At 37.8% G+C, this 18,053-nt stretch overlaps 1 long non-coding RNA gene across 1 annotated transcript; it reads left to right on the top strand.

The window, feature by feature from the left end:
- The first annotated feature begins 5,486 nt into the window (after positions 1-5,486).
- LOC123465521 lies at positions 5,487-6,144 on the top strand. Its single transcript, XR_006640730.1, has 2 exons — positions 5,487-5,618; positions 5,950-6,144. It is a non-coding gene; the product is annotated as an uncharacterized LOC123465521 (long non-coding RNA).
- The last annotated feature ends 11,909 nt before the right edge of the window (positions 6,145-18,053 follow it).

The following is an 18,053-nucleotide window of genomic DNA, read 5'->3' as shown; positions in this document are numbered from 1 at the left end:
CATATCTTTTGCTTCTTTTTGGTCCATACCATTTCTGTCTTTTATTGTGCCCATCTTTGTTATAAAGAAACATTATAATGGTTATAAAGTTATAACTGTTATAAAGTTATAAAGAAACATTATAACTCAGTATAAACAAACGTTATAACTCAGTAGCCAAAACCAAACAATCCAATTAAAAATTGAATAGTTGCTCTGAATACACTTTTTCCCAAAGACATACAGAAGTTCATCAGGTACATGAAAAGATGCTCAACATCAATAATCATCAGGAAAATGTAAATAAATTGCAAATATTCTTCAGCCTCCCCACTGAGTTTGAGGGTTTCATCAGATCAGATCAGTCGCTCAGTCGTGTCCGACTCTTTGCAACCCCATGAATCGCAGGTTTCATAGTGCTGTCTTTTCTGTAAATGGTTGCTAGCCACCTTTCTTTTTAGGGAAATTGAAGTCAGGAACATCCTTAGTCACCACCTTGATGATGTCACCCAGACTTAGATTTTCTCTTGCTATTTCATGTAAGCCTTCTGCACATCTCTTTCACTGTTAATTGTCAGTAGTATTTTGGATGCAATCACTACTTGTTGTCTAGTCGTTAAGTCATATCCAACACTTTGCAACCCCATGGACTGACTAGCCTTCCCAGGCAAGAATACTGGAATGGGTTGCCATTTCTTTCTCCACAGGATCTTGCTGACCCCAGGATTGAGCCTGCATCTTCTGCATTGGCAGCCACTAGGGAAGCCCCAGTCAACACTAGTGTACTATTTTATCTTGATCTTAGAACTATACCCTCTTTGCCATCTTCAGAGATCTCTGAAGTTCAAGGCAGCATGAATTGTTATCTCCACTTGCTGCCTCTGTATTTTAAGCTGTACCTCCTGGTCTGTACAATCGCCAATTACAAGTACCTCAGGTAAATCTAGGGAGCCCCGTAACTTGGAGCATCTAAAATCATTCCTCTCAGGCTTTTTTAGGACAGTAATCACTGATTCCTCAGAGATTCCCCCATACTCTTACCAGTGAAGAGACTGTCGTTGATGCCCTCCATAAGAGACAGGTTGGTTTCAATAGTAAACTCCTTGCTGTTTACTTACATAATTTGTTTTGAAAGTTTATAAGTAGGCTTTGAAATTTTAATCCCTCAACACTGGACATTAAAGTCTAGTGTATTCCTCATAAATCCTAGTGATAGATATTTGACCCATCTGTGTTAATAGGATTAGTTAGTTAATCTTTTAATTGCATGTCAAACAAAAATTGGAAGCATCAGAACTCACCCAAGTATCCCAAGTTCTTGACCCCAAGTTAATATATGATCATGATAAAAGTTTGGGGTTGCATTCAAACACAATTGAAATAGTGTAATCAGTTTTTAATATCCTAAATCTCTTACTGCTAGATGAAAATTTTCTCCAAAATATATTCTGAACTGTGCTAACATTGTTCTAAAGCTTTTAATAATTTCTGTTTTTAATATAAATTTATTTATTTTAATTAGAGGTTAATTACTTTACAATATTGTATTGGTTTTGCCATACATCAACATGAATCTGCCACAGGTATACACGTGTTCCCCATCCCGAACCCCCGTCCCTCCTCCCTCCCTGTAATTTCTTTTTGGAAAATATTCTTTAAAAAACCTCATGAGAACTATAAAATATTTCATTATTCTGGTGTTATATGGCACTTTTAAAAGTGTAATAATATCATGGTCTCTCTCCCTTCCCCTTATTTCTTTCTCTCCCCAATTTATACCTTAGTATGACTCATCACATGCATAAATGAGCCTCTGGATTTATAAAAGGTGGGAATCTCTGCTATAAAATGAGCTGTTTTGGTATCTGAAGGAAAATCACCTGGGAAGTAAGATGAATGCTTATTATGGGGAAGAAAAAATAGAAATGCAAGAGTGTCTGAATTATTTGAATTCTCGATTATACATGTATATGGCGGTGATGAAGGACTCTGAGAATTAGCAATGTCTAGGGAGATTTGTGTTACCAAACAGTTGGAGGCTTATAATTGAAGGATGTCCCTATCAAACAAAGTCAAAATTGTTCTATTTGGAGATGAAAAGGCTGTGCTGTTAATTTGAATTTTATCTTTTTTTCAAGCTGAATGGAAAAAAATAATTGGAAATAGTTCAGAAAATAATGTAACAGTAGAAAACATTTTTGAGAATAATCACATGCAAATGAAGTGGTTGGGACACACAATGACAGAACCCATTTGCATTTTGGCACGTGTTAATTTGGTTTCTGAGGTCAAATTCCTAACATTTACTCATGCTGTATTAGATTGATGACTATGTGATAATATCTCAGATATATGCTTCCTATCTTGTTTCATGACTATGTGACAGGCATTGTGTTAGTGATTTTAGGGAACACAAAAGAACGATATAAATGCATATCTGTAAGTTTGTTGTTTCTTAGAGGAGGTGAGGCATGCAATGTCTAAATCCAGTGTCTTCTACTAAAAATCACTATCCTTGTAAAATTTGTAATTTTCTTTAGTAAAGTCAGAAAATTAAGAAATTATTGGAATGCTGACTTGTTTTATAAGATATTAATAAGATTGTCATTTACTGAGAACTGCTTACATTCCAAGAATTATAACAATGGTTTATGTATATATATACATATCTGTATTTCACACAATTTTATGCAGAAAGTACTATTTTCATTTTCATTCCATAGATGAGAAGATCCTTTATAAAAATGTTAAGTATATGTGCTACATAGCTTCAGTCATATCTGGCTCTGCGACCCTATGGACCATAGCACAACAGGTTCCTTTGTCCATGAGATTTTCCAGACAAGAATACTGCAGTGGGCTGCCATTTCCTCCTCTAAGGGATCTTCCTGACCCAAGGATGGAACCCACGTTTCTTAAGTCTCTGGCATTAACCTGTACATTCTTTATCATTAGCGCCATCTTGAAGCGATCTCTTCAAGAAAATCAGAGACACCCAAGGGAACATTTCATTCAAAGATGGGCACAATAAAGGACAGAAATGGTATGGACCTAACAGAAGATATTAGGAAGAGGTGGCAAGAATACAGAGAACTGTACAAAAAAGATTTTCATGCCCCAGATAACCACAATGGTGTGATCACTCACCTAGAGCCAGACATCCTGGAATGTGAAGTCAAATGGGCCTTAGGAAGCATCACTATGAACAAAGCTACTAGACACGATGGAATTCCAGTTGAGCTATTTCAAATCCTAAAAGATGATGCTGTTAAAATGCTTCACTCAATATGCAAGCAAATTTGGAAAACTCAGCAGTGGCCACAGAACTTGCAAAGGTCAGTTTTCATTCCAATCCCAAAGAAGGGAAATGCTAAAGAATGTTCAGACTACTGCACAATTGCACTCATTTCACATGCTAGCAAAGTCATGCTCAAAATCCTCCAAGCTAGGCTTCAACAGTATGTGAACTGAGAACGTCCAGATGTACAAACTGGTTTTAGAAAAGGCAGAGGAACCAGAGATCAAATTGCAAACATCTGTTGGATCATAGAAAAAGTAAGAGAATTCCAGAAAAACATCTACTTCTGCTTTATTGCCTATGTCAAAGCCTGTTATCCACACAGCAAACTGTGGAAAATTCTTCAAGAGATGGGAATACCAGACCACCTACCTGCCTCCTGAGAAATCTGTATGCAGGTCAAGAAGCAACAGTTAGAATTGCACATGGAACAACAGACTGGTTCCAAATTGGGAAAGCAGTATTTCAAGGCTGTATATTATCACCATGCTTATTTAACTTATATGCAGAGTACATCATGCAAAATGCTGGGCAGAATGAAGCACAAGCTGGAATCAAGATGCTGGGAGAAATGTCAAAAACCTCAGATATGCAGATAACACCACCCTTATGACAGAGTGAAGAGTAACTAAAGAGCTCCTTGATGAAAGTAAGAGCATAGTGAAAATGTTGGCTTAAAACTCAACATTCAGAAAACTAATATCATGGCATCTGGTCCCATCACTTCATGACAAATAGATGGGGAAACAATGGAAACAGTGAGAGACTTTATTTTTTGGGGCTCCAAAATACTGCAGATGTTGATTTCAGCCATGAAAGTAAAAGATGCTTGCTCCTTGGAAGAAAAGCTATGACAAACCTAGACAGCATATTAAACAGTAGAGACATCATTTTGCCAACAAAGGTCCATCTAGTCAAAGCTATGGTTTTTCCAGTTATCATGTATGGATGTGAGATTTGGACTATAAAGAAAGCTGAAGAATTTATGCTTTTGAACTGTGATGTTGGAGAAGACTCTTGAGAGTCCCTTTGACTGCAAGGAGATTTCAATTAGTCCATCCTAAAGGAAATCATTCCTAAATATGTATTGGAAGGACTGATGCTGAAGCTGAAACTACAATACTTTGGCCACCTGACATGAAGAACTGACTCATTGGAAAAGACCCTGATGCTGGAAAAGATTGAAGGCAGGAGGAGATGGGGATGACAGAGGATGAGATGGTTGTATAGCATCACTGACTCGATGGACATGAGTTTGAGTAAGCTCTGGGAGTTGGTGATGGACAGAGAAGACTGGCGTGCTGCATTCCATGAGGTTGCAAAGAGTCGGACTTGACTGAGCAACTGAACTGAACTGAGCTGAACTGGGACCACCTGGGATGCCCTGTTGAAGTATATGGCCAAGTGTAATCAGTTGTTGACTGAAATCTATCAGACTTTGTATTAAGAAGGCTAGCAATAGCCCCTGTCATCAATAACCCTTCTAAGTTTCAGTGACTTGATACAGTCAAGTATCAAGTATCTTTTATTTAAGTCCCACATGAATTCACTATTAGGGGGCAGAGTTTATGATTCAGAAACCCAACTCTTCCATTTCATGACTCTGTCTTCCATGCCTGTGAGGCCTTCAAAATGTCCTCCAGTCAGTGGCAGAAGGGAAAAGATGAATGGATATGCCAAACCCACTTTTAGAAATCCCAACTAGAAAATCAGCCACAATTCTTTAAATTTTTTTTTCAGAAAAGCCTTTCAGAAAAGGCTCAGGAGCAACATCCATTTAACTTCATCATCAAGAACAGTCACAAGACCATTTATAACTTCTGCTACTGCGATGTTACTTGCTAATAGTTTTCTGGAATCATACCAATGTCAGCCTCTAGAATTAAAATGTAAATTTTTTCACAGCACAGCTGTGCTGTGCAGTGAAGTGTGAAAGATGTTCAGTTGTATCCAACTTTTTGCAAACCCATGGACAATAAAATCCATGGAATTCTCCAGGCCAGAATCCTGCATTTGGTATCCTTTGCCTTCTCCAGGGGATCTTCACAACCCAGTGATCAAACCCAGGTCTCCTTCATTGCAGACAGATTCTATACCAGTTGAGCCACCAGCGAAACCCAAGAATACTGGAGTGGGTAGCCTATCCCTTCTCCAGTAGATCTTCCCAACCCAGAAATCAAACCAGGATCTCCTGCATTGCAGGTGGATTCTCTACCAGCTGAGCTGTTGTGCAGAGGCACATCCAAATATAGTCACATCCAGGAATGACCCCACGCTGGAGCAGACAGTGCTGTTTTGGGACTGACAGAGTCATCTTCAGGCTTCCCAGGTGGCACAAGTGGTAAGGAATCCACCTGACAATGTAGAAGATGCAGGAGATGCAGGTCCAATCCCTGGGTTGGGAGGATCCCCTGGAGGAAGAAATAGAAACACAGTATTAGAAACTGCAGTATTCTTGCCTGTGAAATCTCATGGACAGAGGAGCCCGGAGGACTACAGACCATGGGGCCACAGAGTCAGGACTGAACACATACACACAGAGTCATCTCAATGAGATTGCTTAACGTCATGTTAATTTCACATTTCTAAAGTGTTGACAATAAATAACTGAAAGTGCTGTTTTTAACTTTCTGTTTAACTGTCTTACTCAGTATGAAATTTTTACCTTACAGATACTTAATTTCAATTCATTAACTGCACACTGTGACATGATAGAGAAAAGGCTCAGGAGCAACATCCATTTAACTTCATCATCAAGAACAGTCACAAGACCATTTATAACTTCTGCTACTGAGATGTTACTTGCTAATAGTTTTCTGGAATCATACCAATGTCAGCCTCTAGAATTAAAATGTAAATAAACTTTCTCATCCTTTGAATTTGCCCTAATAGACAAAAACAGCTGGCTTGCTTTTGTGATCAGTTGCATCATTTTTCATGTGTCTTCAATCATTAAAAATTATATTATATATCATCAATGATTTCAAAACTCCGAAGTCCTTATTTTTTCTTTCACTTGCTATTTTACATTAGCAAGTTAAATGAACTTAAAATTTTTATTTCTACTAATGTTTGCAAAGTGTAAGCTACTTTATTCCTTTAAAAAATACATGTTTAAATACTAGATCATGTTTTAAGTTAATTACATATGTCCATGGGGTCGCTAGAGTCAGACACGACTGAGCGACTTCACTTTCACGTTTCACTTTCCTGCATTGGAGAAGGAAATGGCAACCCACTCCAGTGTTCTTGCCTGGAGAATCCCAGGGATGGGGGAGCCTGGTGGTCTGCCGTCTATGGAGTCACACAGAGTGTGACACGACTGAAGCAACTTAGCAGCAGCAGCAGCATGTAATTTATATAATGTGTAATTATTGTGTAATTATACAGAGAAAATATAAATATATACAAGTCTAAGGATCATCCTCTAAAATCATGTTGTATAAAATATATATTCCTTTACCACTAATCAGTGAGTTCAGTTCAGTTTAGTCGCTCAGTTGTGTCCGACTCTGCAACCCCATGAATTGCATCACGCCAGGCCTCCCTGTCCATCACCAACTTCCGGAGTTCACTCAAACTCACGTCCATCGAGTTGGTGATGCCATCCAGCCATCTCATCCTCTGTCGTCCCATTCTCCTCCTGACCCCAATTCCTCCCAGCATCAGAGTCTTTTCCAATGAGTCAACTCTTGCATGAGGTGGCCAAAGTACTGGAGCTTCAGCTTTAGCATTATTCTTTCCAAAGAACACCCAGGGCTGATCTCCTTTAGAATGGACTGGTTGGATCTCCTTGCAGTCCAAGGGACTCTCAAGAGTCTTCTCCCACACCACAGTTCAAAAGTATCAATTCTTCGTGCTCAGCTTTCCTCACAGTCCAACTCCGTATTTTCCCACAAACCCAACCTAAGAGAAAATTTACTTTTAATGTGTTTAGGTATATAACTAAATAACTATAACTTAGTAAGCTATTATAGGACAAACATTCCTAATCACCATGTAGGTCAAGAAAAGAATTTTGTCAGTCACCCCAGAAACTTACCCTAATCATGTTTCTATTTCTCCTTGCAAAAGTAATCACCATTCTTATTTTTAACTTTCTTATACTCTTGCCTGGAAAATCCCATGGACGGAGGAGCCTGATAGGCTGCAGTCCATGAGTTCGTTAAGTCTCAGACACGACTGAGTGACTTCACTTTCACTTTTCACTTTCATGCACTGGAGAAGGAAATGGCAACCCACTCCAGTGTTCTTGCCTGGAGAATCCCAGGGATGGGGGAGCCTGGTAGGCTACCGTCTATGGGGTCACACAGAGTCGGACATGACTGAAGTAACTTAGCATAGCATAGCATGATTTTATCATCCACGTGTGACACTATGCTGTAATCTTGTCCATAAAGTCATATCTTTAAAGCATTAATTTATTGTTTATTGAATGAAAGATTCTTTAAATTCTATAGGGCTTTACAGTCTATAAAAGTTTCATACACATTTCATATAATCCCATAATTACCTTTATTCTCCCCACCCCTATCTTGCTTTTCCCACTTCCTTCTACACTGGTAACCACTAGCTTGTTCTTTGTATCTGTGAGTCTATAAAACATCAGTTTTTAATCTCTCCTAGTGATTCATATGTTGGAGGAGCAAGGCTGTCTCACCTGTAGGTGTTCCTCATGTGTGTGTGTGTGTGTGTGTGTGTGTTGATTGCCTTATCACAATGCATTTCAACAGGACTCTCCACCATCTGTATTTTCTACAGTCTGTTTGTTGCTGGGTGCAGAGGCTGTGTTGAGTGGCATTTGTGATGCTTTCTATGAAGGCACAGGTGGAACTGGGTTCTCTCACCAGGAGGCACATGCTGGCAGTCATTGATGTTCGATACTTAGACCTGTTATTTCACTACTTCACTGGGCTGTACAATGATAATACCCTATTGGTTGTGACTTATTAGCCACAATGCTTGTATAAGAACATGTTTATTCTCAACATGTTTGTTTAACCAATATACAGTTAATTTGGGCCTAAAGATGCTCATTGCAACTAAGTTGCTTATTGTCTCTATGTTTTTGCAGTGGAAAGAACTAGAAAATGTATACATTTTCAAAGATCAGGTGCCATTTACATTCAAAATTACATATATATATATTCACAAGTATATATATACATACATATATACATATATATACATATATACATATATATGTATATATATACTCAGATCGGCTTCCCTGGTGACTCAGATGATAAAGAATCTGCCTACAATGCAGGAGACTTGGGTCCAATCCCTGGGTTGGGAAGATCCCCTGAAGGAGGGCATGGCAACCCACTCCAGTACTCTTGCCTGGAGAATCCTATGGACAGAAGAGCCTGGCAGGCTACAGACCATGGGGTTACAAAGAGTCAGACACGACTGAGTGCCTAACACACATAGTGTCTCCTCTATTCCTTAATAACGCTGGTTCTCACTAACACCAGGAATGGAAAGTTTAGAGTATCTCAATCACGCATTTGCTGTAACCCACTTTGCTGCTGCTGCTGCTAAGTTGCTTCAGTCGTGTCCGACTCTGTGCGACCCGACAGACAGCAGCCCACTAGGCTCCCCCATCCCTGGGATTCTTCAGGCAAGAACACTGGAGTGGGTTGCCATTTCCTTCTCCAGTAACCCACTTTACCCACACACTAATTTCGGAATAATGATACTTTTTTCAGTTTATTGACATAAAACATTGTGTAAATTTAAGGTGTGCAACATAATTAGATTTTAAAGAGTAGTAATACTTCCACCACCACAATCCATTTGATTACTGAAAGCAGGGACAAGTCTTGTATACATCTGAACCCCAGTCTCACATCATGCTTTAACGGTGGTGCTAGATATGCATTTTCAGAGAATGCAACCAACCCTGTACTCTCTACCTTGGTGGTGGTTATAGTCACTCAGTTGTATCCAACTCTTTGTGACCCCATAGACTGTAGCCTCTGTCCATGGGATTCTCCAGACAAGAACACTGGAGGATGTCGCCATTTCCTTCTCCAGGAAGATCCTGGCTCTTCCTGACCCAAGGATTGAAACTGCATCTCCAGCCTTATAGGCAGATTCTTTACCACTGAGTAATGTAATAACTATATATTTAATGTACACTCTCAATCTTTTTGTTGATGTCATCTACTCTTTTGATTGCACAAAGATTGCACAAAGTTCATTCTCCAGGAGATTCATGAAAACTTTTTCTCTGATTTTGTGCATGCTGAAAACCATCTTTACTTCCCCTTTTTCCTTGGACACAATTTTTCCTAGACATAGAATTCTCAGCTTACATTGTATTTTCTCGAACTTCAGCTTTTCTGGCATGAATTAATTTTGTCTGAAAGTCTGATGGGATTTCAGTTTTCTTTTTTTTTTTATTTTAAGATAATGCCTAATCTGCCTATATGCCCGGAAAGGGATTATATTTTTATACATTTTTAAAGTTAAGTGATGGTACTACAGAATGCTTTGATGTTCATCATTCAGGCCTAATACTTCCAAACACAGTGGGCTCTTAGAAGATAGTTGTTTTTAGTTTCCTGTGTTGCTTGAAAATTTTCTTGAATTATAATCTAAAATTTGTTCTTTTCTCTTCATTTTTGAAGACTCCTATTATCTATATGATGGCTTTTCTTATTTCCAATAGTAGTCATTTTTCTCAAATTGTTTTTAATCACTTTCTTTGATTTAAAAAAATTTCCTCTTCATTGTCTTCTGTTTTTCTTAGACTATTACGTATGATGTCTATTCAGTTCTAAACTCCTTAATTCAAACTCAACTGCTAGTATTTTTCTCATATTATTCTTTCCTTTTTCTTGCATCTTATTTTGGAGCTTTTAAAATTCTTTTCCTTTTTGTATTTTTTCCTAAAGTAGTTTAGTTTGTTTTGTAATAGCATTTAGTAGTTATGAGCTGTTCACATGAAAAGCAGTCCTCAATGTACTAAGGAATGGGGCAGACCCGATATGGAGTGAAACAGTATGGACTAGGGAAAATGCCAGTTATGTATTTAAGAAATACATACTTTTTTATGATAGTCTAGGTACCAGGCTTGCTTTTGTTGTTCAGTTGCTAAGTTATGCCCAACTCTTTGTGACCCCATGGACTGCAGCATTTCAGGCTTCCCTGTCCTTCACTGTCTCCCACAGTTTGCTCAAATTCATGTCTATTGAGTCAGTGATGCCATCCAGCCGTCTCATCCTCCGCTACTCCCTTCTCTTTGTGCCTTCAAGTCTTTCCCAGCATCAGGGTCTTTTCCAGTGAGATGGCTCTTTGCATCACATGGCCTATATATTGGAGCTTCAATATCAGTACTTCCAATGAATGTTTAAGGTTGATTTCTTTTAGGATCAACTGGTTTGATCTCCTTGCAGTCCAAGGGCCTCTCAAGAGTCTTCTCCAGAGCCACACAATTTGAAAGCATCAATTCTTTGGCATGCAGCCTTCTTTATGGTCCAACTCTCACATCCATAAATAACTGCTGGAAAAACCAGACTTTCAAATATAAAATCAGTTAATCTTCCTAATAGTTCCATAATTTAGTTTCAGTTATTATCCCCATTTTATGGATAAGGAAACTGAAACAGAAAGTGACTAGGCAACTTGCAGTAAATCAGACCTAGTGGAGACATCAGGGTTGCATACGTGCAGTGTGTTTGCAGACCGTGACTGTGCTCTTAATCATTAAGGGTTCACAAAGTCAAGAGTAGCAGAAAAGGCCATTTCATACTGAACACACAAAATATGTAGCTGAGGTTGCCTAAGTTCCTCCTCTCTCAAGATTCTAACAGTTTAGAGTAGAGCCAAAAAAAATCTGATGACCACAATGTCAGTCATAAAAAAAATACAGAGCTTAGGAAATCAAGCAATGTCTAAAGTTAGAAAGTAAAATTTTTCTACCTGGAAATCTAGAAGTACCCTCTCTGGTGAGAAAAAAAAAAAAAAAAAATTTGTCTTTTTCATCAGACAGTAAGATACTAACCTAATTTGCAAGCAATGCCCATTTACTTACCTATAGATATTTTTGCAAAATCACCAAGTTCACATTGAACAAGTAACAGTACTCTGTCTCAGCTTAAAAAAATAGGGATTGAACAACTACTTTTTAAAGGCGAATTTCCTTTGTCTATCAAACTGAATGAGCTAAATACAAATGGATATTTAAATTGATTCCATGTTATGAGTTATTTGCAATTTTGAGATTATATAAATCTCAAAGGGATCATAAATTAAGATCTGAGTGATTGACACTTTTTGATGTAAAGCATAATTTATCCACTTAGTGTCAAATTGCATTCAATAAATCATAAGTAACCTGCGTCACACACCAGATTTGAGATATTGCTTTTATTTGAAATATGGAGAGGTGAGATATAGGATAGTTGTTGACAATGTGCTTTGTCAAATCAGGTGTGCAAACCAGGTTTTAACAGCTACACTCGCAGTAGTATTGGCTGATGCTATGGGCTGAATTATGTGCCCCAGAATGCAAATATTGAAGTCCCGACCTCAGTGTGATGATATTCAGAGATGGGACCTCTGGGAGATAATTAGGTTTAGATGAAGATGTGAAGATAGGACCCGCAATTTTTTAGTTCAGTCCTGTTCAGTCTCTCAGTCATGTCCAACTCTTTGCTACCCCACGGACTGCAGCATGCCAGTCTTCCCTGTCCATCACCAACTCCCAGAGCTTACTCAAACTCATGTCCATTGAGTCGATGATGCCATTCAACCATCTCATCCTCTGTCATCCCCTTCTCCTCCTGCCTTCAATCTTTCCCAGCATCAAGGTCTTTTCAGATGAGTCAGTTCTTCGCATCAGGTGGCCAAAGTATTGGAGTTTCAGCTTCAGCATCAGTCCTTCCAATGCATATTCAGGACTGATTTCCTTTAGGATGAACTGGTTGGATCACCTTGCAGTCCAAGGGACTCTCAAGAGTCTTTTTTTTTTTAAAATAAATTTATTTATTTTAATTGGAGGTTAATTACTTTACAATATTGTATTGGTTTTGCCATACATCAACATAAATCCGCCACAGGTATACACATGTTCCCCATCCTGAACCCCCCTCCCTCCTCCCTCCCCATACCATCCCTCTGGGTCGTTCCAGTGCACCAGCCCACACCACAGTTCAAAAGCATCAATTCTTCAGCGCTCAGCTTTCTTTATAGTCCAACTCTCACATCCATACATGACTACTGCAAAAACCAGGAGGGCTCACTTTTGTTGTCTGCCGTGTGAAGACACAATGAGAATGTGGCCATCTGGAGGCCAAGTGGAGTGGTCACCAGAAGCTGACCATACTGACCCTGTCATCTTGGACTTCAGCCTTGGGAGAGCTTAGAAAAAAATGTTGTTTCAGCTACCCAATCTGTGGTATTTATAGCTTAAGCTGATTAAAACAAATGCTTTCTAAGAAAAACATAATTTGCAGTTTGGCTAAAAGTTTCAAACTTTCTATTATAATTTATTTATATTACTATAATTTCTTTCTATCGCTTTCTATTCTAATTACAGCTTTTTTGCTTTTGGAGGTCTTTTAGAGTAGATTCCATCTTCCCTTGTGCCACATTCTTTTTGTGATGTCCCTGGAATGCAACCTTAGCTACCAATGGGAGCTCACTAACAAATAACGTGCTATGCTATGCTATGCTAAGTCACTTCAGTCGTGTCCGACTCTGTGCGACCCCATAGACGGCAGCCCACCAGGCTCCCCCGTCCCTGGGATTCTCCAGGCAAGAACACTGGAGTGGGTTGCCATTTCCTTCTCCAATGCAGGAACGTGAAAAGTGAAAGTGAAGTCGCTCAGTCATGTCCAACTCTTAGCGACCCCATGAACTGCAGCCTACCAGGCTCCTCCATCCATGGGATTTTCCAAGCAAGAGTACTGGAGTGGGGTGCCATTGCCTTCTATATGCGATGTGGTTGTGCATACTATAAGGGAAAAACTTAAAATAACATACTTACATGCTATTCCAATTATTTTAAATTTCCATGTTAACTTATTGTAATTGTTTTGCATCACTCCTTTACTAGAATTTTAACATTCTTTTGTTCTATTATTTTAGCATTGTGGTGTTCTATTGTTTGCTTTAAAAATCATTTTCCAATAACTTTAAAATAAGAGTTACATAACACTCTAAAAATATTTTAACACACTATTCTCTGGGAGGCTTTTGCAGAAACAAATGCCTGTAGCCATAATATGTCTCGGGTCAATAATGTGTTAAAAGGAAATAGTTCAATCTTTGATATGTCCTGAATTAAAAAAAATAGTTGACCATTAATTTCTTTTGGTATACAATGCTGTTCAATTTGATCTCATTTGGTATATAGTGTTGTTCAACTCCGCTGTTTCCTATCGATTTTCTCTCTGGATAATCTGTCTCCTATGGAATATAGGGTATTGAAGTATCTTACTACTACTATTATAGTATCTGTCTATTTTGTCTATTTTGTCCAATAAAATATAGAGACCCCTGCTGTCTTTTTTGTTCTTGTTTTTATATCCATTTAACCACTGTCCTTTGATTGGGGTATTTAATTCACTTGTTTAAAATAAATATTAATAAATAAAAGCATACTACAGACATTCTGCTTATTATTCTGTCTTGGTCTTCCTTTGTTCCTGTTTTCCATTCTTCCTGCTTTTTATTTGTGTTTCATTAATTTTTTTATTGATGTGCAACAATTCCTTCCTCTTTTTCTATATGTAAATTTATATAAGTATTTTCCTTGTGGATACCATCAGACTTACATAAAATATCTTATAACAACCCATTATAAACTGGCAACATATTAACTTTACTCACATGTGAAAATTTATACTTTTATTTCTCCCCCCATTAACTTGTTATTGATGTTACAATTTAAATATTCATATATTATACACTATTAATGTATTTTTCTACATATAGTTATTCTTAATACCTTGTCTTTTAACATTCTGCTAAATGGTACTGTATAAATCACAGCAACATTACAATATAATAATATTTTGTATTTGATTCTATATTTACTCTTACCGTATATTTTCTTTCATTTTTTTATAAAAGTATAGTGGATTTATAATATATTAATGTCATGGCTACAATATATCAGTGTCATGGTCCACCATAGAGAGGTAATGCTGGTATTGGTTGCACTGCATTAAGTTATTGTAAACATTGGCTCTATCCCTGTGCTGCACAGTATATACTTCCCTTACTCATTCATTTTAGTTAGTTTAATTATCTCTGAGTCCCCACCCTATGTTACCCCTACCCTCTCCCTATCTATAACCACTATCTGTTCTATTCACTAGTAAGTCTGTTCCTGTTTTCTTATAGTCACTAGTTTGTTTATTTTAGATTCTACATGCAACTAATATCATACTGTATATGTCTTTCTCTGTCTGACTTATTTCACTTATTATGATAATATCTAGGTCCACCCCTGTTGCTGCAAATGGCATTATTTCATTTTTATGGTTGAATAGTATTCCAATATATATCATAAACAAAAATCACATCTTCTTTATCCATCCAACTGTTGATAGGCACTCAGTTTGCTTCCATATCTTGGCTATTGTAGGTAGTGCTGCTATCAACACTGGGGGTCAGGTATCTTTTCAAAATATCTTTTCAAACTATAAGAAAACAGGAGTTTTTGTTTTCTTTGGATGCATACCCAAGAGTGGAATTTCTGTGTCATAATGACAACTATAATTTTAGTTTTTGAGTGATCTTCTCACTGTTTTCCATGATGGCTACACCAGTTTACCTTCTTGCCAACAGTATTAGGGCTCCCTTTTCTCCACGTCTTCACCAGTGTTTCTATTTGTAGACATTTGATGATAGCTATTCTGATAAGTGATTGATGATCAGGTGATTAACTCATTATGATTTTGATTTGCATTTCCCTGAAGATTATTTTGAGCATCTTTTTTTTCATGTGCCTATTGGTCATCTGTATGTTTTCTTTGGAAAAATGTCTTTTCAGGTCTTTTGCCAGTTTTAATAAGGCTTTTGTTTTTTGATGTTGATTTGTACAAGCTTTTGATATATTTTGGACATTAACCCTCTTTTGGTGATACCATTTGCAAATATTTCCCAATTTAGAAGGTTGTCTTTTTTTTTTTTTTTTGGTGGTTTTCTTTGCTATGTAAAAGCTTCTAAGTTTAATTAGATTGCATTTGATTATTTTTGCTTTTGTTTTCTTTGCCTGAAGGGATTCATCCCCCCAAAATTGTCAACTTATGTCAAAAAGTGCTCTGCCCATGTTCTCTTATAGGTCTTTTATGGTTCCAGGTCCTCCATTTAGGTCTTTAATCCCTTTTGAATTCATTTTTAATATGATATGAGAAAATGTCTTAATTTCATTTTTTACAAGTAGTAGCTGTCCTGTTTTCCCAGTACAGCTTATTGAGTAGACTGTTTTCCCCCATTATATATGTTTACCTTTTTGTCATAGATTAATTAAGCATGTGCACATGGTTATTTCTGGACTTTCTGTTTCGTTCCATTCATCTACGTGTCTGTTTCTGTGCCAGTGCTATGCCATTTTGATTATTGTAGCTTCGTAGTCCTGTAAATGTCTATTAAGCCCAGCTGTTCTATGTAATCCAAGGTCACTGTATCTTTACTGATTTTCTCTCTGGATGCTCTGTCCCTTGATATAAATGGGATTTTAAAGTCCTCTACTAATATTTTATTACTGTCAATTTATCCCATTATGTCTGTTAATATTTGCTCTATATAAGTGCTAATAGGTATATGTATTAGGTGCATATATGCTAAATAATATTATATTCTATCTTTGTATTGATCCCTTTATCATTATGTAATACTCTCTGTGTCTTTTGTTGTAGACTATGTTTTAAAGTCTACTTTGGCTGATATGACTATGTTAGCCCCAGGATTCTTGTGCTTTCCTTTTCTACAAAATATCTTCTTTCATCCTCTCATGTTCATGCTCTGAAGTAAGTCTCTTGTGATAATACATACATGAGTATTTTCAAATCCAGTCAGCCACCCATCTCTTTTGACTGGAAGAGTCAGTCCAGGACCTTTAAAATGATTATTGATAGATATGTTCTTATTGCCATTTTGCTACTTGTTTTCTGGGGGTTTTTTTATAGTTCTGTAATTCTCCCCTGTTCTTTTTTCTTCTTCTTCTTCTTCTTCTTCTTCTTTTAGTTTCTTCCCTTGTGGTTTGATGGGTTTTTTAATTCATGAGGCAGAAAGTGGTCCCTTGGGCAGCATATCACAGACTGGTTCCAAATAGGAGAAGGAGTATGTCAAGGCTGTATATTGTCACCCTGCTTATTTAACTTATATGGAGAGTACATCATGAGAAATGATGGGCTGGAAGAAGTACAAGCTGGAATCAAGATTTCCAGGAGAAATATCAATAACCTCAGATATAGAGATGATACTAACCTTATGGCAGAAAGTGAAGAAGAACTAAAGAGCCTCTTGATGAAAGTAAAAGAGGAGAGTGAAAAAGTTGGCTTAAAGCTCAACATTCAGAAAACTAAGATCATGGCATTTGGTCCCATCACTTCATGGGAAATAGATGGGGAAACAGTGGAAACAGTGTCAGACTTTCTTTTGGGGGGCTCCAAAATCACTGGAGATGGTGATTGCAGCCATGAAATTAAAAGACACTTACTCCTTGGAAGAAAAGTTATGACCAACCTAGATAGCATATTCAAAAGCAGAGACATTACTTTGCCAACAAAGGTCCATCTAGTCAAGGCTATGGTTTTTCCAGTGGTCATGTATGGATGGGAGAGTTGGACTGTGAAGAAAGCTGAACACTGAAGAATTGTTGCTTTTGAACTGTGGTGTTGGAGAAGACTCTTGAGAGTCCCTTGGATTGCAAGGAGATCCAACCAGTCCATTGTAAAGGAGATCAGCCCTGGGATGTTCTTTGGAAGGAATGATGCTAAAGCTGAAACTCCAGTACTTTGGCCACCTCATGCGAAGAGTTGACTCATTGGAAAAGACTCTGATGGTGGGAGGGATTGGGGGCAGGAGGAGAAAGGGACGACAGAGGATGAGATGGCTGGGTTGCATCACTGACTCGATGGACATGAGTTTGAGTGAACTCTGGGAGATGGTGATGGACAGGGGAGGCCTGGCATGCTGCAATTCATGAGGTCGCAAAGAGTAGGACATGACTGAGCGACTGAACTGGGCAGCATATCAAGAAGTCAGGGATGGATGCCCCACTCTCTCCCTTCTCCTACCCTCCCTCCCCGAGAGAGAAGTTGTCAGTGGAGGCATTATTTCCCAGAATTAAACCGTGTCGATTTGGGTAGGGGCTGAGGTGGGTAAAGTGAAATTAAGCTTCTTAGACATTCCAGTATGAGTGTTCTCAGTTTTGTGCTTATCTGGGGTTTTTCAGATTCTTACTGGAGTCTGGACTTCTTCTAAAGGTATTTGTGTCTATACATTATTGGTAAATTGGTATTTTTAGGGGGAACAAGTCCTGGACTTCCTATTCTGCCATCTTGCTGACATTACTCTCTTCTACTGACATTTCTGTCCTGTAGATTTTCAGTGGGATTTTCTAATTTTTTTAAACATTAACAATATAATAATATGAAGAAACTATTTTAAAAATAGATTAAAACTATTGATAACAAAACTTGAGCCAGCAGTTTTCTAGTCAGATGCAACAGTTTTCTCTACAGAAATAAGTCCTCACTGACAATTCTAACAATGTAGCTAAAGCAAATCTTTTGGGGAGGCTACTTTAGTA

Source organism: Bubalus bubalis, chromosome 3, assembly GCF_019923935.1.
Source record: "Bubalus bubalis isolate 160015118507 breed Murrah chromosome 3, NDDB_SH_1, whole genome shotgun sequence".
Taxonomy (NCBI): Eukaryota; Metazoa; Chordata; class Mammalia; order Artiodactyla; family Bovidae; genus Bubalus; species Bubalus bubalis.
Note: the sequence above shows the minus strand (reverse complement) of the source record. Positions and strands in the feature narration are given on the sequence as shown.